A 26,342-nucleotide genomic window follows, 5' to 3' on the forward strand; every position below is an offset into this window, starting at 1 on the left:
AATAGTGAGAGTTAGAAAAATAACCCTCCCCAAGACCCTGAAAAGTGAGTGCAAAGTGCACTAAAGTTCCCCTAAGGACAAAGAAGTCGTGTTAGAGGAATAATGCAGGAAAGACACAAACCAGCAATGCAACAACTGTGGATTTCCAATCTAGGGTACCTGTGGAACAAGGAGACCAAGTCCAAAAGTCACAAGCAAGTCGGAGATGGGCAGATGCCCAGGAAATGCCAGCTGCGGGTGCAAAGAAGCTTCTACTGGACAGAAGAAGCTGAGGTTTCTGCCGGAACGAAAAGGGCTAGAGACTTCCCCTTTGATGGACGGATCCCGCTCGCATTAGAGAGTCGTGCAGAAGTATTTTCCCGCCGAAAGGACGCCAACAAGCCTTGCTAGCTGCAAATCGTGCGTTTGGCGTTTTTGGACGCTGCTGGGGCCCAGGAGGGACCAGAAGGTCGCAAATTGGACCTGAAGAGAGAGGGGACGTCGAGCAAGACAAAGAGCCCTCACTGAAGCAGGTAGCACCCGGAGAAGTGCCAGAAACAGGCACTACGAGGATGCGTGAAACGGTGCTCGCCGAAGTTGCACAAAGGAGTCCCACGTCGCCGGAGACCAACTTAGAAAGTCGTGCAATGCAGGTTAGAGTGCCGTGGACCCAGGCTTGGCTGTGCACAAAGGATTTCCGCTGGAAGTGCACAGGGGCCGGAGTAGCTGCAAAGTCGCGGTTCCCAGCAATGCAGCCCAGCGAGGTGAGGCAAGGACTTACCTCCACCAAACTTGGACTGAAGAGTCACTGGACTGTGGGGGTCACTTGGACAGAGTCGCTGGATTCGAGGGACCTCGCTCGTCGTGCTGAGAGGAGACCCAAGGGACCGGTAATGCAGCTTTTTGGTGCCTGCGGTTGCAGGGGGAAGATTCAGTCGACCCACGGGAGATTTCTTCGGAGCTTCTGGTGCAGAGAGGAGGCAGGCTACCCCCACAGCATGCACAAGCAGGAAAACAGTCGAGAAGGCGGCAGGATCAGCGTTACAGAGTTGCAGTAGTCGTCTTTGCTACTATGTTGCAGGTTTGCAGGCTTCCAGCGCGGTCAGCAGTCGATTCCTTATCAGAAGGTGAAGAGAGAGATGCAGAGGAACTCGGATGAGCTCTTGCATTCGTTATCTGCAGTTTCCCCAGAGACAGAGACCCTAAATAGCCAGAAAAGAGGGTTTGGCTACCTAGGAGAGAGGATAGGCTACTAACACCTGAAGGAGCCTATCAGCAGGAGTCTCTGACGTCACCTGGTGGCACTGGCCACTCAGAGCAGTCCAGTGTGCCAGCAGCACCTCTGTTTCCAAGATGGCAGAGGTCTGGAGCACACTGGAGGAGCTCTGGACACCTCCCAGGGGAGGTGCAGGTCAGGGGAGTGGTCACTCCCCTTTCCTTTGTCCAGTTTCGCGCCAGAGCAGGGGCTAAGGGGTCCCTGAACCGGTGTAGACTGGCTTATGCAGAATTGGGCACATCTGTGCCCAAGAAAGCATTTCCAGAGGCTGGGGGAGGCTACTCCTCCCCTGCCTTCACACCATTTTCCAAAGGGAGAGGGTGTCACACCCTCTCTCAGAGGAAGTTCTTTGTTCTGCCATCCTGGGCCAGGCCTGGCTGGACCCCAGGAGGGCAGCTGCCTGTCTGAGGGGTTGGCAGCAGCAGCAGCTGCAGTGAAACCCCAGGAAGGGCAGTTTGGCAGTACCAGGGTCTGTGCTACAGACCACTGGGATCATGGGATTGTGCCAACTAGAGGGGGAAATTCCATGATCATAGACATGTTACATGGCCATATTCGGAGTTACCATTGTGAAGCTACATATAGGTAGTGACCTATATGTAGTGCACGCGTGTAATGGTGTCCCCGCACTCACAAAGTTCAGGGAATTGGCTCTGAACAATGTGGGGGCACCTTGGCTAGTGCCAGGGTGCCCACACACTAAGTAACTTTGCACCTAACCTTTACCAGGTAAAGGTTAGACATATAGGTGACTTATAAGTTACTTAAGTGCAGTGTAAAATGGCTGTGAAATAACGTGGACGTTATTTCACTCAGGCTGCAGTGGCAGGCCTGTGTAAGAATTGTCAGAGCTCCCTATGGGTGGCAAAAGAAATCCTGCAGCCCATAGGGATCTCCTGGAACCCCAATACCCTGGGTACCTCAGTACCATATACTAGGGAATTATAAGGGTATTCCAGTAAGCCAATGTAAATTGGTAAAAATGGTCACTAGCCTGTTAGTGACAATTTGGAAAGAAATGAGAGAGCATAACCACTGAGGTTCTGATTAGCAGAGCCTCAGTGAGACAGTTAGTCACTCCACAGGTAACACATTCAGGCACACTTATGAGCACTGGGGCCCTGGGTTACCAGGGTCCCAGTGACACATACAACTAAAACAACATATATACAGTGAAAAATGGGGGTAACATGCCAGGCAAGATGGTACTTTCCTACACAACCCCCCCCCAAACGAAGGACAATAAGACTAGCCATGACCTGATGAGTCTTCATTGTCTAAGTGGAAATATCTGGAGAGTCCATCTGCATTGGAGTGGCTACTCCCAGGTCTATGTTCCACTGTATAGTCCATTCCCTGTAGGGATATGGACCACCTCAACAATTTAGGATTTTCACCTTTCATTTGTTTTAGCCAAAGTAGAGGTTTGTGGTCTGTCTGAACAATGAAGTGAGTGCCAAACAGGTATGGCCTCAACTTCTTCAGAGCCCAGACCACAGCAAAGGCCTCCCTCTCAATGGCAGACCAACGCTTTTCTCTAGGGGTCAACCTCCTACTAATAAAAGCAACAGGTTGATCCTGGCCCTCAGAATTAAGCTGTGATAGGACTGCCCCTACTCCTAATTCAGATGCATCAGTTTGGACATAGAATTTTTTAGAGTAACAAGGGCTTTTCAGGACAGGTGCAGAGCACATGGCCTGCTTCAGCTCCTCAAAAGCTTTCTGACAGTTTGCTGTCCATAATACCTTTTTAGGCATTTTCTTGGATGTGAGGTCATTAAGAGGGGCTGCAATGGAGCCATAGTTCTTAATGAACCTCCTGTAATACCCAGTGAGGCCTAGGAAGGCTCTCACCTGAGTCTGAGTGGTAGGGGGAACCCAATCGATGATTGTTTGGATTTTCCCCTGAAGTGGGGCAATCTGTTCCCCACCAACAAGGTGTCCCAGATAAACCACCTTACCCTGCCCTATCTGGCACTTTGAAGCCTTGATAGTGAGGCCTGCCTTTTGCAGGGCCTCCAAAACTTTCCATAGGTGGACCAGGTGATCATCCCAGCTGGAGCTAAAGACAGCTATATCGTCCAAATATGCTGCACTGAAAGCTTCCAGCCCTTGCAGGACTGTGTTCACCAACCTCTGAAAAGTGGCAGGTGCATTTTTCAAACCAAAAGGCATTACAGTAAACTGGTAATGTCCTCCAATGGTAGAAAATGCAGTCTTAGGTTTAGCATCTTCTGATAATTTGATCTGCCAATACCCTGCAGTCAAATCAAAAGTGCTTAGATACTTGGCAGATGCCAGTGTATCTATAAGCTCATCTGCCCTGGGTATAGGGTGAGCATCAGTTTTGGTTACCAAGTTGAGACCTCTATAGTCTACACAAAACCGCATTTCCTTCTTTCCATCTTTAGAATTGGGTTTTGGTACCAGTACCACAGGAGAAGCCCATGGACTGTCAGAGTGCTCAACCACTCCTAGTTCCAACATTTTCTGAACTTCATGCTTTATGCAGTCCCTGACATGGTCAGGCTGCCTATAGATCTTACTTTTGACAGGTAAACTGTCTCCAGTATCTATAGTGTGCTCACACCAAGAAGTGGTGCCTTGCACAGTAGAGAAGAGTTCTGAAAATTGTCCTAGGAGATTTATGCAATGGTCTTTCTGCTCAGCAGTAAGACAATCTGCCAAAACTACACCTTCCACAAGAGCATCTTGTTCTGTGGAAGAGAAGAGATCAGGTAGAGGATCACTGTCTTCTTCCTGTCCCTCAGTTGCCATGAGCAGGGTGAGATCAGCCCTGTCATAGTAGGGTTTCAGGCGGTTGACATGGAGCACCCTAAGGGGACTCCTGGCAGTGCCTAAGTCAACCAAGTAGGTGACTTGACCCTTCTTTTCAACAATTGTGTGGGGTCCACTCCATTTATCTTGGAGTGCTCTTGGGGCCACAGGCTCCAAGACCCACACTTTCTGCCCTGGTTGGTACTGAACCAAAACAGCCTTCTGATCATGCCATTGCTTCTGGAGCTCTTGGCTGGCCTGAAGGTTTTTACTGGCCTTTTTCATGTACTCAGCCATCCTTGATCTGAGGCCAAGTACATAATCCACAATATCCTGTTTAGGAGCTTTTAAAGGTTGTTCCCAACCCTCCTTTATAAGTGTGAGTGGACCCCTAACAGGGTGTCCAAAAAGAAGTTCAAAGGGGCTGAAGCCCACTCCTTTCTGGGGTACCTCCCTGTAGGCAAAAAGGAGGCATGGTAGAAGGATATCCCATCTCCTGCGGAGTTTTTCAGGGAGACCCATAATCATGCCTTTGAGAGTTTTATTAAATCTCTCCACCAGTCCATTTGTTTGTGGATGATAGGGTGTTGTGAACTTGTACGTTACACCACACTCCTTCCACATGGCCTTTAAGTATGCAGACATGAAATTGCTTCCTCTGTCTGATACTACTTCCTTTGGGAAGCCCACCCTGGAAAATATTCCCAGGAGGGCCTTTGCCACTGCAGGTGCTGTAGTGGTCCTTAAAGGAATTGCTTCAGGATATCTTGTGGCATGGTCCACTACCACCAAGATAAACCTATTGCCTGAAGCAGTAGGAGGGTCAAGAGGGCCAACTATGTCAACCCCTACCCTCTCAAAGGGAACCCCAACCACAGGCAGTGGGATAAGGGGTGCCTTTGGGGTGCCACCTGTCTTGCCACTGGCTTGACAGGTTTCACAGGACTTACAAAATTCCTTGGTGTCCTCAGACATCCTAGGCCAATGAAACAATGGAACCAATCTGTCCCAAGTTTTCATTTGACTCAGGTGCCCAGCTAGGGGAATGTCATGTGCCAGTGTTAGGAGGAACTTTCTGTACTCCTGAGGAATCACTAATCTCCTGGCAGCTCCAGGTTTAGGATCCCTATGCTCAGTGTACAAGAGGTTGTCCTCCCAGTAAACTCTGTGAGAGTCACTGACATCCCCATTAGCCTGTTTGACAGCTTGCTGTCTGAGACCCTCTAATGTGGGACAGGTTTGCTGTGCCACACTCAGCTCCTCTCTGGCAGGCCCCCCTTCACCCAAAAGCTCAGCAGTGTCTGCTTCCAGCTCCTCTAGTGTAGGTTCTGCACAGGGAGGGAATTCTTCTTCCTCAGAAGTAGAATCCACTGTAGAGGGAGGGATAGTAGGAAGTGGTTTGCTTCTACTACCCCTAGCTTTAGGGAGCACTTGGTCCATTGTTCCAGGATCCAAGCTTCCCTGTCCTTTTTGCTTTTTGGCCTGAGCCCTTGTCAAAGCAAAAATATGCCCTGGGATGCCCAGCATTGCTGCATGGGCCTCCAACTCCACATCTGACCAAGCTGATGTCTCCAAATCATTTCCTAATAGACAGTCTACAGGTAAATCTGAAGCTACCACAACTTTCTTTGGACCAGTTACCCCCCTCCAGTTGAGATTTACAACAGCCATGGGGTGGCTTTGTGTTATGTTGTGAGCATCGGTTACTTGGTACTGGTGTCCAAGTATGTGTTGTTCAGGGTGCACCAGTTTCTCAATCACCATTGTGACACTGGCACCTGTGTCCCTGTAGGCCTGGACCTCAACACCATTTATTAGGGTTAGTTGCTTGTACTTCTCCAAGTTATGGGGGCAAGCAACCAAAGTGGCTAAATCAATAGCCCCTTCAGAGACTAAAGTAGCCTCTGTGGTCTCCGTAATCAGACCAACCCCAACTAAGTTACCAAAAGTGAGCCCAGCTACTCCCTTGGATTGGCTATTAGTAGGTTTGCTCCCACCACCACTGCTATTAGTAGGGACACTAGGTGTAGCAGTAGGGGTTGTAGTGGTAGGAGCAGTGGTGCCTTTCTTTGGACAACTGGGATCTGTTGTCCAATGGCCTTTTATTTTACATAAATAGCACCATGGTTTCTTTTCCTTGTTCTGATTAAAGGAGGATTTGAACCCACCACCCCCACCAGAGTGTTTTTGTGGGCCTGATGAAGACTCATTTTTAGATTTGTCCCCACCCTTGTCTGAAGACTTACCATCCTTCTTTTTGTTGCCATCTTTGTCACCCCCTGTATGAACTTTTCTGTTCACTCTTGTTCTGACCCATTTGTCTGCCTTCTTTCCCAATTCTTGGGGAGAGGTCAGATCAGAGTCCACCAAGTACTGGTGCAACAAATCAGACACACAATTATTAAGAATATGCTCTCTCAGGATTAAGTTATACAGGCTGTCATAATCAGTAACTTTACTGCCATGTAACCACCCCTCCAAGGCCTTCACTGCCTGGTCAATGAAATCAACCCAGTCTTGTGAAGACTCCTTTTTGGTCTCTCTGAACTTTATCCTGTACTGTTCAGTGGTTAAGCCATAACCATCCAGGAGTGCATTCTTAAGAACTTGGAAATTATTAGCATCATTTTCTTTCACAGTAAGGAGCCTATCCCTACCTTTTCCACTAAATGATAGCCATAGGATAGCAGCCCACTGCCTTTGAGGGACATCCTGTACAACACAGGCCCTCTCAAGTGCAGCAAACCACTTGTTAATGTCATCCCCCTCCTTATAAGGGGGAACTATCTTGTGCAGATTCCTGGAATCATGCTCTTTTGCAGGATGACTATGGGGAATACTGCTGCTGCCACCATGGGTATCTAAACCCAACTTCTGTCTTTCCTTCTCTAATTCAAAAGACTGTCTATCCAAATCCAGCTGTTGCTTTTTAAGCTTCAGTCTGGTTTTTTCCACCCTCAACTTATTGAGTTCCCTCTCTAACATTCTGTCATCAGGGTTGGTGGGAGGGACATTTCTAGAAACAGAGCTATGATGGGAATGAACAGAAGGAGACCTGTCCCTTACAGAAGCCACCCTAACAGCTTGGTTAACAGAAACATTACTACCAGTATGGTGAGAATAAATGCTTTTGCTATGATGTGAGACAACACTATTTATATGGTGTGGCTCATCATCATTACCATCTATGCTAGATTGTCTAGTAATGGGCAGGCTAGGAAGTTTCTTTCCTGAATCTTTTCCTGGGGGAGTCCCTGAATCAGATTGGGAACTATTAGGTACTTTTTCAACAGATGGGGCACCTATGGCCTTATCCTGTTCTCTAAGCATGTTAAGTAACAGTTCCAAGGAAGGATTTTTCCCTACACTCAAACCTCTCTCTATACAGAGACTCCTTGCTCTTTTCCAGCTAAGGTTGTCATATGCAAGTTTGGACAGATCAACAGTTTGGCCTGTGCCAGACATTTTTAGAGAGAGTTAAAGTGATAGAAAAAGAGAAAAAAAAGTTTTCTGAACTTTTTGGAAAGACAGAAAAAAAACTTTTTAAACTTTTAAGAACTTTTTGAAAGTTTAGAAGTACTTTTCAGCACTTAGAAAAGAGTGAAAAGAGAAAATGCAAAACTTTTTGGCTATGTGTATATGCACTGACCTTGTTTTGTATATTTTTCTCTTATGAAAAGTACAATGACAAGAGTGGTAAGTAGTCTCACGCACTTATCCCACCACTGCACAACCAATGTAGGAGGCTGGACTGGCTTGTAGTGAGTACCAAGGGGTACTTGCACCTTGCACCAGGCCCAGTAATCCCTTATTAGTGTATAGGGTGTCTAGCAGCTTAGGCTGATAGATAATGGTAGCTTAGCAGAGCAGCTTAGGCTGAACTAGGAGACGTGTGAAGCTACTACAGTACCACTTAGTGTCATATGCACAATATCATAAGAAAACACAATACACAGTTATACTAAAAATAAAGGTACTTTATTTTTATGACAATATGCCAAAATATCTTATATTGTACCCTCAGTGAGAGGATAGGAAATATACACAAGATATATATACACACAATAGCAAAAATATGCAGTATAGTCTTAGAAAACAGTGCAAACAATGTATAGTTACAATAGAATGCAATGGGGAAACATAGGGATAGGGGCAACACAAACCATATACTCCAAAAGTGGAATGCGAACCACGAATGGACCCCAAACCTATGTGACCTTGTAGAGGGTCGCTGGGACTATTAGAAAATAGTGAGAGTTAGAAAAATAACCCTCCCCAAGACCCTGAAAAGTGAGTGCAAAGTGCACTAAAGTTCCCCTAAGGACAAAGAAGTCATGTTAGAGGAATAATGCAGGAAAGACACAAACCAGCAATGCAACAACTGTGGATTTCCAATCTAGGGTACCTGTGGAACAAGGGGACCAAGTCCAAAAGTCACAAGCAAGTCGGAGATGGGCAGATGCCCAGGAAATGCCAGCTGCGGGTGCAAAGAAGCTTCTACTGGACAGAAGAAGCTGAGTTTTCTGCCGGAACAAAAAGGGCTAGAGACTTCCCCTTTGGTGGACGCATTCCTCTCACCTTGGAGAGTCGTGCAGAAGTACTTTCCCGCCAAAAGGACGCCAACAAGCCTTGCTAGCTGCAAATTGTGCGTTTGGCGTTTTTGGACGCTGCTGGGGCCCAGGAGGGACCAGAAGGTCGCAAATTGGACCTGAAGAGAGAGGAGATGTCGAGCAAGACAAAGAGCCCTCACTAAAGCAGGTACTATGAGGATGCGTGAAACGGTGCTCGCCGAAGTTGCACAAAGGAGTCCCACGTCGCCGGAGACCAACTTAGAAAGTCGTGCAATGCAGGTTAGAGTGCCGTGGACCCAGGCTTGGCTGTGCACAAAGGATTTCCGCCGGAAGTGCACAGGGGCCGGAGTAGCTGCAAAGTCGCGGTTCCCAGCAATGCAGCCCAGCGAGGTGAGGCAAGGACTTACCTCCACCAAACTTGGACTGAAGAGTCACTGGACTGTGGGGGTCACTTGGACAGAGTCGCTGGATTCGAGGGACCTCGCTCGTCGTGCTGAGAGGAGACCCAAGGGACTGGTAATGCAGCTTTTTGGTGCCTGCGGTTGCAGGGGGAAGATTCCGTCGACCCACGGGAGATTTCTTCGGAGCTTCTGGTGCAGAGAGGAGGCAGGCTACCCCCACAGCATGCACAAGCAGGAAAACAGTCGGGAAGGCGGCAGGATCAGCGTTACAGAGTTGCAGTAGTCGTCTTTGCTACTATGTTGCAGGTTTGCAGGCTTCCAGCGCGGTCAGCAGTCGATTCCTTATCAGAAGGTGAAGAGAGAGATGCAGAGGAACTCGGATGAGCTCTTGCATTCGTTATCTGCAGTTTCCCCAGAGACAGAGACCCTAAATAGCCAGAAAAGAGGGTTTGGCTACCTAGGAGAGAGGATAGGCTACTAACACCTGAAGGAGCCTATCAGCAGGAGTCTCTGACGTCACCTGGTGGCACTGGCCACTCAGAGCAGTCCAGTGTGCCAGCAGCACCTCTGTTTCCAAGATGGCAGAGGTCTGGAGCACACTGGAGGAGCTCTGGACACCTCCCAGGGGAGGTGCAGGTCAGGGGAGTGGTCACTCCCCTTTCCTTTGTCCAGTTTCACGCCAGAGCAGGGGCTAAGGGGTCCCTGAACCGGTGTAGACTGGCTTATGCAGAATTGGGCACATCTGTGCCCAAGAAAGCATTTCCAGAGGCTGGGGGAGGCTACTCCTCCCCTGCCTTCACACCATTTTCCAAAGGGAGAGGGTGTCACACCCTCTCTCAGAGGAAGTTCTTTGTTCTGCCATCCTGGGCCAGGCCTAGCTGGACCCCAGGAGGGCAGCTGCCTGTCTGAGGGGTTGGCAGCAGCAGCAGCTGCAGTGAAACCCCAGGAAGGGCAGTTTGGCAGTACCAGGGTCTGTGCTACAGACCACTGGGATCATGGGATTGTGCCAACTATGCCAGGATGGCATAGAGGGGGCAATTCCATGATCATAGACATGTTACATGGCCATATTCGGAGTTACCATTGTGAAGCTACATATAGGTAGTGACCTATATGTAGTGCACGCGTGTAATGGTGTCCCCGCACTCACAAAGTTCAGGGAATTGGCTCTGAACAATGTGGGGGCACCTTGGCTAGTGCCAGGGTGCCCACACACTAAGTAACTTTGCACCTAACCTTTACCAGGTAAAGGTTAGACATATAGGTGACTTATAAGTTACTTAAGTGCAGTGTAAAATGGCTGTGAAATAACGTGGACGTTATTTCACTCAGGCTGCAGTGGCAGGCCTGTGTAAGAATTGTCAGAGCTCCCTATGGGTGGCAAAAGAAATGCTGCAGCCCATAGGGATCTCCTGGAACCCCAATACCCTGGGTACCTCAGTACCATATACTAGGGAATTATAAGGGTGTTCCAGTAAGCCAATGTAAATTGGTAAAAATGGTCACTAGCCTGTTAGTGACAATTTGGAAAGAAATGAGAGAGCATAACCACTGAGGTTCTGATTAGCAGAGCCTCAGTGAGACAGTTAGTCACTACACAGGTAACACATTCAGGCACACTTATGAGCACTGGGGCCCTGGGTTACCAGGGTCCCAGTGACACATACAACTAAAACAACATATATGCAGTGAAAAATGGGGGTAACATGCCAGGCAAGATGGTACTTTCCTACACCTTCAGTATAGACCTTTTTGCCTCCCGCCTCAACGCCCAACTCCCCCTCTTTTTCAGTTGGCGTCCGGATCCTTCGGCATTGGCTTCCGATGCGTTTCTTCAGGATTGGTCCCAATCGACCAACTACGCCTTTCCTCCTTTTATTATGATCACCAGAGTTCTGGCCCAAATCAGGCGTCAGGAAGCAACTCTGGTCCTCGTGGTACCTTTTTGGCAATCCCAGATTGGGTTTCCCCCCTCTTCTGGAATTGGCAATCGACTTTCCCTTCCTTCTCCCCTCCTTTCCTTCCCTTCTGCTAGATCCTTTTGGGAATCCCCATCCCTTGGTACTCAACAAGACATTCACCCTTTCAGCATGGAAGGTATCAGGAATACCTCGTCTACCATCCCAATTTCGGAAGAAGCTACTGACTTCATCAATAAGGCATGGGCCCCCGGCACCAGGAAAGCATATTCTTCCGCCTGGTCCCTTTGGTCTAGCTGGTGTATGGGAAGGGACCTCAATCCCTTTTCAGCAGATATAAATTATGTAATTAACTTTCTGGCGGCGCAAGCTAGTGCAGGTAAGTCTTACAGGACAATTAATTTATATAGGTCTGCTATTTCCATGCATCACGCCCATGTCAATGGGAAACAGGTAGGTGAACACCCTCTACTCTGTCGACTGTTGAAGGGAGTAAGATTTTCAGTTCCCCCATTACCTAAATATTCAAAGTTATGGGATGTCAATTTGGTTTTGAATTTGTTCCTGTCTTGGCAAGACAATGCTGATTTGTCTTTGAAAATGCTTTCAGCAAAACTTACTATGTTGCTTTGCTTAGTTTCTATTAAGCGCTTATCTGATGTTAGAGCACTTGATGTTACTTCCCGACAATTTGCCCCCACAGGGGTACTATTTCCTATTAACAAACGCACAAAAACCAATTTACGTACAGTCTTTTATCCATATTTTCCAGATCAACCTAAGCTCTGTGTGGGGCAATGTCTCAAATGTTACGAAGAACGGACAGCTAATCTCAGAAAGTCCTCTGTTTCCCAACTGTTAATTTCTTTCCAAAAACCAAATAATCCCGTGTCTGCTGCAACTCTAGCCAGATGGGTTTGTTGGGTGATGTCCCTTGCGGGTATTGATACTTCCATATTTGGAGCTCACTCAGTTAGGGGTGCTATGGCTTCCAAGGCCTTCTGGGTTGGATCCAGGCTAGAGGACATTCTGAGATCTGCTGATTGGTCCAATGATAACGTGTTTAGGACATTTTATTGTAAATCAGTTCATACTGCTACGTCAATAGTGATTAATATGCTTTAAAATAGCATAATATGAGCCTCCATTCTTGACATAAAATGTAGATTTTCCTAGTAGATTATGATGGAAAGTCTTACTTTTATTAAAGACACGGAGGCGAGTATTATGCTTCTTTTACTTGCAATCTACTTTTTTGACCTCTGTGCACCGTATATTTAGTCTTCGCAGTATTTAATTCAAGTCCTCCTGAAATACAAAATTCTACACAGCAGTTAAGTAGGATTTGAAGACCAATAGGTGTCTTAGATTTAAGTAGAGAATCATCAGCAAATAACAAAAATTTACTTTTAACACTTTCTAGTACTGGGGAATCATTTTTACATTCCAACAAAAGTAGCTTCTCATTAATGTATGAGGAAAACAATCAATCAATCAATTACTCATTAGTAAAGCACAGCACTATCACCCCTAGGGGTATCTGGGTGCTGAGGGTGCTGCCTCTGTGCAAAAAAACAGGTCTTGAGCTGCTTTCTGAAGACTGCCAGGGAGGGTGCCACTCTGAGATAGAGGGGGAGGTCATTTCAGGCTTTGGCGACGCTGAAGGAGAAAGCGTGGCTCCCGCTGCAAGTGCGATCGGTGCGGGAGACTTGTGCGAGGATGAGTGAAGAGGAGCACGGGTGTCTTGGGGGAGGATGAAAGTTCAGCTTGTGGTTGATGTAGAATGGTCCCAGTTTGTGTAGGGCTTTGTAGGTGTGCGTGTGTCTTGAACTGGCATCTTTTGTGTACAGGGATCCAGTGGACTATCCTGAGGCGAAATGTGATGCAGGTACTCTGAGGGAGGCCCAGGATTGGTCTGGCTGATACCTTCTGTAATGTCTGGAGTCTTCTGAGGAGCTGGGAGGGGATACCAGTCTAGAGAGCGATGTCATAGTCGAGGCAGCTGGTGATGAGGGCCTGTGTGACGATCTTTCTGGTGTTTACTGGGATTCATATGAAGATCATGCAGAGCATGAGGAGGCGACTGCATTGACTTGTTTCATATTTAGTTGGCTGTCCAAGATTATGCCGAGGTTGCAAGTGTGGTCAATCGGTGTGGTAGTTGGTCCAAGTTCTTCCAACACCAGATGTGGCCCCAAGCGGAGGTGTTCTTTCCGAAGATCAGTAATTTGGATTTGTCAGAGTTCAGTTTAAAGCAGCTGTCTCTCATCCAGTCGGCTATATCATGGTGTCGCAGAAGTTGGTTTTGGCGTTACAGGAGTCTTTGGTGAGTGAGATCACAAGCTGGGTGTCATTGGCGTAGGAGGTGACGTTGAGTCCGTGGGCTCTGACAATGTCTGCGAGAGGGGTCATGTTGAACAGCTTGGGGCTGGGTGATTATCCTTGTGGCACACCGACTATGATGTTCTTGGGAGCGGAGGAGAATGGAGGTAGGTGGACGCTCTGGGTGCATCTTAAAAGGAATCCGTTTGAGGGTGTGTTGTTGAATGCCGATTTTGTGGAATCTGTTGATGAGGATGTGGTGGGTGACGGTGTTGAATGCTGCAGACAGGTCGAGAAGAATCAGAACCACTGTTTTTCCTAGGTCTTGGAGGGTTCTGATGTAATCTTTTGCAGTGATGAGCGGCGTCTCAGTGCTATGCTTGGCCTGGAAACCTGATTGTAATGCGTTGATTAGGTGGTTCCATTCTAGGCAGTCGGTGAGCTGTCAGTTGATGGCCTTCTCAAATACTTTGGCTGGATATGCGAGCAGAGAGATTGGATGATAGTTCTTGAGGTTGCTGGGGTCGGCTGAGGGTTTCTTTAGGAGAGGTCTGATGTCTGCATGCTTCCATCTGTCTGGGAAGGACACTGTGGAGGTGGACACGTTGAGCAGATTGGATAGTTCAGTGCTGATTATATTGAATCTGAGCTTGAAGAGATGGTGGGGCAGGGGTCGGTGGGTGCTCTGGAGAGCATGGAGTAAATGATGGTGGTTATGGCTGGGTTTGCCGGTTGAATGAGATTGTCGGGTCTGGGCGATGTGGGTTAAGGGTTAAAGTTGTTGTAGATATTGGCAATCTTACTGTGGAAGTAGTTGGATAGTGAGTCGCCAAGTTGTTGGGAGGGGTGTACTGTGTTTTCTGTGATAGTCGGGTCAGAGAATTCCTTGATGATCTTGAATATTTCTTTGGTGTGCTTGGTTGCAGCATCGATGTGGTTGGTGATGGCTATTTTTTTGGCCTCCTTGATGCCCTGGTGGTAGTTGTTGAGTGCTATTTTCTGTGCAGCTCTGTGTGATGTGTCCATGGAGATGAGTCATTGTTTCTTGGGTCAAAGACAGTTATGCTTTGTGGTTCTGAGCTCTGGGGTGTACCAGCTGGCATGTCTTGGCATTCTGTTGGCTTTTGCTAGTTTCAGAGGAGCAACTTTGTCGGCTCATTTGCTGATCCAGGCAGAGAGGTTGTGGACGGCCTGGTCGAAGTTGGTTGACGTGTTGGGCGGTGTGGTGCTGAGAGCCTGCGTCCATTGACTCTCAGTTATTTTTCCCCAGCTGAGGTGGATGGCGCTTCGTTGCTTAGTGATGGTGTGCTGGGTCTTGGAAATTATGACGTGGACGATTGTGTGGGTGAATTTAGTTCTGTCACTGGAGGAGAAGATGGTGTTGAGGGTGTGACCGGCTCTGTTGGTGGGTTTGGAGACTAGTTGGGAGAGTTCGATGTTGTTGAGGTTCTCCAGCAGGGATGTGGAGTTGGCGTCCTTGCGGTACTCGATGTGGAAGTTGAGGTCGCTGAGCAGCATGTAATTGAGGGTGTCGATGGTGAGGGGTGGATGGTGCTACTAGTGGCATCGCAAAAAGCTGGTCAGGGTCCTGGTGGTCTGGTTTTCTTGGGGTTGATGTGTGGTAGGAAGTTAAGGTGCTAGATGACAGGTGTTGGGTCATCATTTGTGGTGAAGTATTGGATGGTTTCCTTGAAAATTATGGCGATTCCTCTGCCGTGCTTATATGGGTGGTCTTGGTGTATCATCTTGTATCTTGTGGGTGTGGTGGTGGCGATGTCAGGGTTAGAGGTGGGGCTGAGCCATTTTTTGATGATGAAGGTGAAGTGGAGGCAGTGGGGGCCTGAACCAGGGAAAGACAAGAGGCACCAAGGCTACAGCAAGGCAGCAGCAGGCAGGAGGCAACAGATAGGCAGAGGCAGCAGGCACTATGCTGCAAGCGCTATGTAGAACTTAGCAGTCTTAGCAGTATAGTGCAGCGTGTGCTGAAGGGGCCTGTGAACAATGTTGGTGCTAGTATGGATCTTTGGCGTACACCTCTCCTTATCCAGATTTGTTTAGTCATCTCCCACAAATCGTTCAAACATCTGAGCATAAATATGTTCATGGAACATAATCAAAACAGAAACTATGTTTTCAGGAGCTCCCACAATTCTCAATACCATCCAAAGTCTGTCTCACTGAACCATACTGATTGGAGCCCTTAGATCTTCAAAAGCCACTAATAAGTTTTCTTTCTGTACAGTTATAAACTTCTGGTATATCAGGGCAAAGTGGAAAGTGGAAAATCTGTACAACAGTGCTGATCTTTGTCTGAAAACCCCACTTGGAGTTGAGTCAAGATGTGATTATCACCCATCCATCTTGTAACCTATCGAGCACCTGTTTAGTAAAAATCTTTTGTAAATGTCTATTAAACTAGTGGGACAATGGTTAGAGGGGTCACTCCCAACTCCCTTTTCCTAAATGGGTATGGTCTCGGCCCCCTTTCAAGTATTGGATATAGCACCTCCAGAAGTTTTAGTGTTAGATAACATAATAATACAAGGTGCCTAGATGGGATGTTACGCATGATACAGATCTCCATATATCTCATCAGGCCCCGGGGCCTTGCCTATCTACAGTCAATCAATTGATCTGAGATTTTCTGAAGGAGTAAAGGGAAGAGTTTCCTAAGGAACATACTCAGTCCGATCATCATTACCCAACTATACTGTACCCGGATTTTGAATATCAGAGGAAAATATGAATCCATAAAATGTTCAAATCATTACAAGGATGTATCGGATCAGCAATAGGCTCAGTCGTATGTGAGCTCCTATGTACTATAACATGCCAAAAGGTTTTAGTATTTTTTCGTTTGCTAGCAATTAGGAGATCTTGCCAATTCCTCTCCTCCCAGTTTCTCTTGCTAGTTTCTATGGTCCTTTTATAGAAGATCCTGCGTTTCAAACCGAGGATGGGATATGGATTCAAGAGAAAGCTTTTAGCCATTCTACAGTCTTTATTGCATCGAGACTTGGTCTTAGTCTGGTCATGGAGCTTACGTGGACACTCCTTGTAAAACAGACCCAGCAGTATGTGAAACAGAGTATCATGCACTTCAACAATCGGGATATCAATTGGAATAGTATTCTCAAGTGGATTAAATAATTCAACAGATATAGGGCCTGATTACAACTTTGGAGGAGGGTGTTAATCCGTCCCAAATGTGACGGATATACCACCCGCCGTATTACGAGTTCATTATATCCTATGGAACTCGTAATACGGTGAGCAGGATATCCGTCCCATTTGGGACGGATTAACACCCTCCTCCAAAGTTGTAATCAGGCTCATAGTCTGGCCACATGAGCAGTACTGTAATTGACCTCTGGTCATTTAACAGACATAAAGTTGTTAGCACCTAGGGGCGAGGGAACATGAGTTCCAATCAATTAATAGAATGTTGAGTCACAACATCTTTCAAAGAAGCAGCTGGGGGGTGGGGTCACTTTCAAAGGAGGAATAACAGTCATGTACTCTGATAATGGCCACAATTTGAGATCAAAAGTGACGTAATCTAGTTTGCTTTTATAATTCCCTCTTTTAAAGGGTTATTCTCCCTTCCTGTCTGGTTTATTGTGCCTATGACAAGCCTGCATACCTAAACTACAGTCATTGAGGCAAGCTGGAGGGTTGCACTAGAATACTTCATTAGGAGCTCTGTCTCCTGACCAGGAATTTCCATAACTCATCTTATGTTTCTAAGAAGGAGTAAATGCAATCAAATGTTCATAAGTTACATTGACGTCCCCAGAAACTATCTATGGATATTTATTCTTGCATTTTTCCAACATCTCGAGGGCAGGAGTATCTTTATTTCCAGTCACTGTTTGAAACATTAAAAATAGTCAATATACATCCTGTGGAAGATTCCATTATTACTCCCAGAAGATCAGGGAATTTACATTTATCTTCCTTAATTTGCAACCAGTTGTATTCTTAATCACAATCAACAGCCCCCTGATGAACTACCACCTTTAGTGGGAAGAGCCTCCAAATGACAGGAGGTAAATTCACTCCCAAACACCGACGAGGGAGCCAAAGTCTGCTGCAGCAGGCAGATGTCACACTGATTGATAAAGTTCCACCCCCTGGGCCAAAAAACTTGGAAGTGATCCCAGCGATGTCCATGAAAGTGCGATCAATCAGGGTGCAGTGCAGGATTTGTTGGGGTTCTTGCCTTAGTATTAGTACCTTTCTTTTGTGCTTTGTTAGCACCTGAAAAATCAAGGATAATCACCCCATAACCCATTTCATTAGCGTACATCCCTGATTGCCCATCATAGCTAAAGTCAGAAAACTACTTGAATCAATGTCATTTTCCAGGAAAAAACCCTGTGATGTCATCGCATCACCTGGATTAGGGAATTCAAGCATTCGGGTGCCTGGTAGTCAGCTGATCTCAGTAACATTGAAACACAGAGCACACTTTTGTTTTTAATTAGAAGGAGCCATAGATTTCGCAAAACTGATTTTAGATTAAATTCTATACAAAAGCAATGAAGCATCTAATTTAAATTGTATACTAAAACTATTAAAAGAGCCAAAATTTGAAGAGATGCATACGTCTATACTGACAAGATCTTCTACTTTCATTCTATGTATAAGAATCAACTTTATGCAGTCAAAATACTTGTTTGTGTTGTGGTGCAATAATAATGTTAGATTTTACAAAGGTGCAGCACTGCTGCCTACACCTGATCCAGTATATCACCTTATTCTTAAGCGAGTCAGTGTCCTCAAAAGTACCAGATGTTACTTTGGGTACTGTTGTCATGTAGGCCGGTCACACTTGCTGTGCATCCGATCCCCTTTTAGAGTTGTTATAACTATTGTTATGTTACTGATCTTAAGGCACACCTGCTCCATCAATAGAGGATTCCTTGGTGAAAGTGATATTAATCTGACAGTGAGCAAAACCTCTGGATGGCAGGTCCCTGTCTGCATTGTCCTTACTGACTGCATAGAGTTGGGGTTTTATTCTGTGGGCTCGGGTAGAGCTGCTCCAATTAGGGCCTTAAAACACTGTTTTCCCCCTCTTGCATGAAATCCCTCACTGAACAGACATTCTTTTCTCTGACTGATAATAGTGCAAGACTGTGGTATGGGGTCAATAGCTTTAGCTCTCAAAGGAACATTTCCACCTCCCTGGCTATCTCTGTCACACAGTGGTTGATGGTACTTCAGCAGTCATCTAGCTTTGGAACAATTGTCAGGACTAGGTTTCAACCTCCTTCAGTTCTCCCCTAAAACGCACTATAAACGCAATTGTCTCAGCAGCCTCCACACTCGGACTTGTAGTCGCTGTTATGTTATTAGTACATTCAGTTGGTTGTGAAGTTAAATCCTGGGTGTTAGATTTTGAGCGTTCATTAGTGGTAACAAGAAACATTAGACTGCACAATAATGTAAACGGATATTGGAAGGCTTCCATTTTCCAGGGCAATGGCCCCAATAGATCCATCAACAGCCATGGGGTGTAAATTTCAGGTGGAGGAAACTTTGGCCAATTTGACATCTTCTTTTCTCTTAAAGATCTTAGGAACTCTGGGCGACACATTTAAACTTAGCATATGTTTCCCATTTATTTAAAATTGACTCTGCTTTCTCAATGAGGAGATTATTGTCGGCCAATGTACAAATATTGGCCATGTGTTTTGTAATTTTATTTGGTATTACAGTGATCGTTATGCTTTTGATGGCCTTTTTTCCCCATAATTTAAAATTAAAACAGTTAAAAAAACAGGTGTTAAAATGATGCTCCCATAGTATCCTGTGGGCCTCCTTGCACTTTGCTGCACTAGCGTCAACATTTTTTGACACTAGTGTGGCAAAGCGCCACAATTGCATCAAAAATGTTGACGCTATTGTGCTAACGACTGCCATGGTGCACCGTATTATAAATACGGTGCAACCATGGTGCTGTTAGGGTCTGGTAGTGGGCGCATGAAAAGTGGCGCACCGTAGCTGATGCGTCACTTTTTCTTAAATATGGGCCAACGTGTCTAAATATAATAGCCTAAGAAACATGTGGGTAAAATGACTGAGGTTCGTGGTGAGATTGTAGCAGGGGTGAAAGAGAGAGGGTCCTGCCTCCTCCTGGTGATGACTGGCGAAGATGGGCCTGTCCTTGGTCCGGGCTTTGCACAGGCATGGTCCACTCACATCCCGCAGTACATCTAGTGTCAGCTTTATATACCATGCCAAGGGTGGGGGGGAGGGGTCCCACCTTCTGCACTCCCTCCTGGTGTGAAGAGATGTCTTCTGGGACTTAGAGTACATAGAATCCATATTTTGTGACATGTCATTACACTGTCTTTCCCCAGTTCACATATTCAATAGGAGAAGCATTCCTCTTTTAAGAAATACAGAAATAGCTTCCCAATATTTGGCAGGTACAATTCATGATTTATGCAAGGATGGGCCATGGGACTTTACTACCATCTAAAACTTGAGAACAGCTTGTATTTCTTTCTTCTGATTCATTAACCCTGCCATGAGATGTGCTTCTACATGTTTTGAAACCATCATTTAAGTGACCTGCCTTTTGCTACTCCTTGGTAACGCCCTCTGGTATCACTACTATTTTTATTCCACTCATGAATCAAGTGGGAATGAGTGTACTTACCACTCCATCGGTGTCCTGCACAGGTATCCAGGCCTGCAGGTGGAAATCAAGAAATGTAGGGATGGTTACTGTCTTTTTATAAAAATTATACTTATTTCGCCAAGTCATATTCATATAACAATACACACTTGACAGTTCGCCTTTGTTATCGTGCAATTCCTGAATTATACTACGGTAGATCAGTGCTACGCCACTACAGGGTAACACAAGGTGTTCTTCCTCTGCTTTCTGAAGCATCAAAAGTATGAAATTTGTACGTATGTGTGTCTAAGCCCCCATCTGCTTTCCCTTTCCTTGGAGCTTGGTTGCACCCCTTGCATGCATGGTGTACTTACGCACATAAAGCTCACAGTCATGCACATCTCTTGCAATTCTAGTTTCTATAATCATGTTCTTCTCATGCACAAATATGAAAACATACATCTATTAATTGCCATCCTCTGTAGAGTAGCACCACCAGCTTTTTCGTAGCATGGCTAAAGCCCACAGTGTCTTTGCTATGTCCCCTTGACACCCTAACAGTGTTTATTTTGTATTTTAAATTAAAGTCCATGAGTCAATAGGGTTTTCTATTTACCTCTTCTGGACAAAGAAGGGAATGAGTATAAGGACTAGGATGGCAAAATCTTTGAACACCCAAGTGACATTTACCATGGAAATTGTACTGTTTGGGGCAAATTCAAATGTATTTGCATGATTAATGAAAATCATTACAAAATTGCACTAACTGAAAATAAAAGTTACAACTGTACAAGTTCACAAATCCTCAAATATCAAACAATTACAAAAGTCAGTTCTATAATTTGGCACAATAATTCTATGTAAAATGATGGTAGATTGATAATATAAAAATGTGGTAATGTGCATTTTGATGTGCAATTAGCATAGTAAACGGAGCTTCAAGAAGCAAAATTAATGTTATATAATTAATAAACAATAAGATGAAAATAAGAGCTGGACTGGACATAATCCATGCTCCCATTGTCTTTTAATCCAAGACTAAGGGGGTGATTCTGACCCCGGCGGTCTTAGACCGCCGGGACCAGGGTCGGCGGGAGCACCGCCGACAGGCCGGTGGTGCCCCGAAGGGCATTCTGACCGCGGCGGTAAAGCCGCGGTCAGACCGGCAACACTGGCGGTCTCCCGCCAGTGTACCGCCGCCCTATTGAATCCTCCAAGGCGGCGCAGCTAGCTGCGCCGCCGAGGGGATTCTGACCCCCCCTACCGCCATCCAGTTCCCGGCGGTCCGCCCGCCGGGAACCGGATGGCGGTAGGGGGGGTCGCGGGGCCCCTGGGGGCCCCTGCAGTGCCCATGCCACTGGCATGGGTACTGCAGGGGCCCCCGTAAGAGGGCCCCTACAAGTATTTCACTGTCTGCTTGGCAGACAGTGAAATACGCGACGGGTGCAACAGCACCCGTCGCACCTTCCCACTCCGCCGGCTCGATTACGAGCCGGCATCCTTGTGGGAAGGGAGTTTTTCCCTGGGCTGGCGGGCGGTCTTTTGGCGACCGCCCGCCAGCCCAGGGAAAAACTTAGAATACCCTCCGCGGTCTTTCGACCGCGGAGCGGTATTTCGGAGGGGGAAGTCTGGCGGGCGGCCTCCGCCGCCCGCCAGACTTAGAATGACCCCCTAAGTATGATGAGTGTGGATTAAGCAGTCGTACAGCTATACTCTCTCAGCTTATTGTAGTGCATACGTTTAGGAGTAGTCCTCAGATTCTGTGGCAAAATACCCCCAAAAAAGCCTGAAATGGCTGCTACTGGATTCAAGCTAGCCTGGCTAATATGGGGTTATACCCCAAACCAGTCCCAGGATGCTTGTTTCCAGTCAAAGGAGGACTCTGTCTGGCAGTTCGGGCTGAACTGTTCCCCTTTGGGAGCAGGGTTAGGATGGATTTGCACGCGGTTGGGTCCAAACTGGGGTGGTGTGTTGAGCAAAAAAACACTATGGATTAAACCCAGATCTGTGACAGGGGGTGAATGATTGATTTGTTCAGCATTACGTCCATTATATGTTCCCATTACTTTTAGGAGTAGTCCTGGGATTCTGTGCCAAAACACCCCCCAAAAAACCCTGAAATGACTGCAAACATTGGATGAAGACTACAGTATTCAAGCTCAGACTTTTCTAGCTGGGCTTTTGTAAATGCATTTATAAGGTAGTATCCCTAAATTCCTCACATATTTCAAATCTATCTTTTTAAGGCTAGACGGTGTGGAAATACAATATATAATGCAGGAGGCGGGACAGAAAGCAGTGGAAAATATTTTAGTGTACCTTACAATCATGTTTTTCTTTTTATTTTGGTGCAATGGAAAACAATATTTTATCAAATGAGCTGTGAATTGTAGATAGTATCAGTAAAGCGTCAATCACTTAAATGAAGTTTCCAAGTTACATCCAGTAATAAATTAAAGGTAAGTTTGCTGAATCTCATTTTTAATCTGGTATTTTTATTATTTCATTATTTGTTATTGATTTGAATTAATTTTGGGTATTTGTTATTGTTTTCCTGAGTCTTTAATGCCTCTATGGATGGAGTCCAGGCCTAAACAACTCTGAAGAAAATGAACTCTGATTCCAAACACCCAATGGTAAATAGCAATCATAAATAGACAAGAAGTGAGCATTGGGCCTGTCCACAGTATAAATATTTTTAGCAGTAGAGCTTTCACAAAAGAAGGACGGTCTGATTGTAAAGATTAGGAAGGGTTCAATCATATGGCAGTGGACAGGAGTTAACAGTTCCACCAAACTTGTAGAGGAAGGCTGAGGTTCTTTAAAGACTAAGGGACTTTTGTCCCAGAGTTTGTTTCCACTTTCATGAGATGGACAGACTTGGTGAAAGAGGGACTGGAAGTAATTCTACCATACCCCTTTGACACCACAAAAACAGTACCGAAAAAGGGTACAGTAAATTGCCAGTACCCGTTAATAAGTTTAGTAGACATGCAGGGAGGGATTTCCATAGCATGTCAGCTGCACTGCCTTGTAGTTCCGAGGGAGACTATAAAGATTTACACGGTGGTCTTTATCTGTGTTGACACCACCATAAATGGTGAAGTACAAGCAAACCTAAATATGGTGGCGTTGACAGTGTTCTGGGTAATTGTACGACTTCTTTGACCTTACACTAATAGCTGTAACAATTGCTAATTTAATAATCTGTTCTTAACCTCGACTCTCGTTAACTTTTGTCAAAAACTGAGGTGGTGCGTAACCTACAGCTAATAACAACTTCTGCAAATAACAACAGTGCATAAGCAATTCAACCAACAACTATTCATGAGCCTGATTCACAAAGGTAAACTTAGACTCTAGTTGTAACTTTACTTTTGCAGTAGTAAATTTACTAATAGTAACTTTATGACTGCAGAGGCGCTGCACTCGTGGCAGAGACGCCAATAAATATGTTGTATGCCTTTATGTGCAGAGTGTCCACCACGGGTGTAGAGTCTCTGCATTCATAAAGTTACTAGGTGTAAAATTACTACTGCAAATGTAAACTTACACAGAAAAGTGTGAGTTCACCTTTGTGAATCAGGTCCATAATCTATTAACACTGTTTAGAGGGCAAATAGCCGGAAAGCCCATTTGGACTTCCAGCAAATCATAAATACCTCTCTTCTGAGAAATGGTGATCGGCTGACTGGGATGATTGTTTGCTTTACTTTTCCATCATTCTTAATCTTCTCATCTTTGCCTAAAAGGTGAATTGTTGAAAGTCTGTCCTCTGTATCACCGAGCTGCAAGTAAGAAGCAAGCAAGAATGAAGGTCTGTATTTATATGCCATTCAGTGACAGGTACAAACGATTTGGAAAGTCTTTTTGAGCTTGTGAGGACAGGAGTTGAATCTGTTGTTCCCTCTTTTAGATAGTTCTTTCTAAAGGGTGTGTGGAACATATGGAAAATCGTGTTGATACATTACAAACTGATAGCTCTATATCCCGTGTTGAAATGAGCCTTGATATTTTGTTATCCTCCATTGGAGACTATTAAAAGAACATACACTAAGAAATAGGTGACCCCTTGTCGATTTATGGTGCATACCCACGTGCCATGGACTTTACCAGTCTCCTAGCCTGGGACGGAACAGGGAGAGTAGGGAGGGAATGTGAGCCCGACCAGAGATTTCCCACTTTGGACGTGAAATTACTGAGGGTGGTATTTTCTTTATGTTGTTTTTGAGGCATTGTGGTTCGTTTCTTTGGATTACAATAAGGGGGGTGCAATAGTGTGTTGCATTCTGCCTCATGTTATTTGATTTGTGTCAGTATAATACCATGACATGATGAATACTCTTTGGCTGAGAACTGAAATCCTACGTTAAGTCACTGATCTCCGCATAATGGGCCGGTTGGCACTTGTATTGCATGTTAAGTGGCTTGAAACTGGACAACGTAACAAAAATTCCTTATCAAACTAATTACATGTCTTTAGATATCCTGCCAGCTCAAGCGACCAAATGATTATACAAAAGTCAAATGGTGCCACCTACTGGGAATGAATGATAAAGGGCTATACTAGACAAAGCTCATATTATGCTTCTTCCTGTTCCTACAGATTGTCACTGGCCACAGCTCATCTTAAGAGAGCAAACTTGAGTCGGAATGTTGAAGAGGCAGTGAACCGAATGGCGAAAAGGTCATTTTATTTGTTCCTTCTCATCTATACATGTTTACTGGCAGCACCTTTGGAGCACAATGCCAGGCATGAGTGGTCTTGCTCTGTATAAGGTCCCTGGAATCATGAATCACTGGATGACGTGGATAGATATCACATTAGCCATTGGTGATATGTGTGTTTTATAACTAACCTGTTCTGTACAACTCTGTCCCAATAAACATTCACACATAATCTTGATCCATATGTGAAATTGACCAAATCTCAAAGCTGGATAGTTCTTTTGAGACATTTCACACCTACTGGTTTACTCTTTCTGGACCTCCTGTTGTCCTGAGTCTTTTACTCTGAAGAACTTTCAAAATTTTACTTTGCTTTATCCTGTTTCATTTTTCTTTCCCTTGATCCTGCATAGGGCATTGGAACAGGGCATCCTGTGTCACTCTATACACCATACAGCATAATCTCTTAAGTATTCCCTTAGTTCTCTTCGACGGTGCTTCAGCGCCGCCCTGGCTGATTACAACCTTATTCTCTGGCAGCCTTTTCATGGCAGTTTGCCCACCATGAAAAGGCCGGCAGAGAACAAGTGCAGAGCTCCCCCTGCCCAGCACCCTCGGAATGTGCACTATCTGGTTTGCAGTCAGTGTGCATTCCAAGGGTGGGTGCTGGAAGGCCCCCTCGGTGCGACAAGATACCTCTCGGCTCCTTTAAGGATGCCAAGTGTTATCTCGTAGCACTGTTCCCACTGGTCTGACCGGCGGGAACGCTCTATTTCAATGTTTCCACCAGTTTGCCCGGTCAGTCCGGCAGAAACATTGTAATAGGGAGGGACGTCACCGCCATGGCGGTAGCATCCTTTCCGCGAGTTTGGCGACCCCGCATTGGGACCGCCAAACTCGTAATCAGGCCCTATATGCAAATTAGTGCTCCTATCAAGAACAGAGCTGCACAACGGATCACTTGAAATTTATGCTGAAGGGATTTCCATTGTAAGAATATGTTTAAAATAAATTTCATTGTGACAGGATCAACGTTATTCACAGTCTTTGGTTACAAAGACTGCCGATATTTCTAAGAATATACAAAGGGAGATCATGGAAAATTGCTCCACAACAAGAGCCTTTGCAAATTCATCAATTGCTTATTTTTGCACCAAAGTGTAGTTTGGAAACTGACACATCTTATTCCCTAATCTTCCGTAATACCAGTACACACATGACTATGGAAATACCATATGCAGTGCTATAATTAACATAATATTTATAGACTGTCAATGGCACTGTAGGATACTCTTAACATAACTGGACTAGAACAATGCCACACACAATGTATTACAGCTTTGCTGCTTTCCCCTGCCTTCCACTGACAACCATTTACCTCAATCTAAAGATACATCAGTACTACTATTCATAACAATGATTATAATATTACTATTGTGACTACTACAAATATTAATAACAGTACTACTAGTACTAATAATCATAATAATTATTTTTTCTGTAGCCCTTCATACTGCATTCGCCATTTGTAAACACTGTAACTTACAGATGTTAACAGTTCCCAATTTAATGATGCTTAATTTACCAACCTCAGAAGTCAAGAAGGATGTCTCTTCCTTTATATCGTTCTTACATTGAATGTGTAGTCATAAGGTACTTATATAGTGAGTATATTGTATAGGAAATTGCATTTGATATACCTCGATATCAAGGATTTCCGAGTCATCAGCCTGGTTTACGTGACTGTCGGAGGACGAGACTTCAATGCCTTCTGAATGCTGAATGTTGTTCCAAGTC

Source organism: Pleurodeles waltl, chromosome 2_2, assembly GCF_031143425.1.
Source record: "Pleurodeles waltl isolate 20211129_DDA chromosome 2_2, aPleWal1.hap1.20221129, whole genome shotgun sequence".
NCBI lineage: Eukaryota > Metazoa > Chordata > Amphibia > Caudata > Salamandridae > Pleurodeles > Pleurodeles waltl.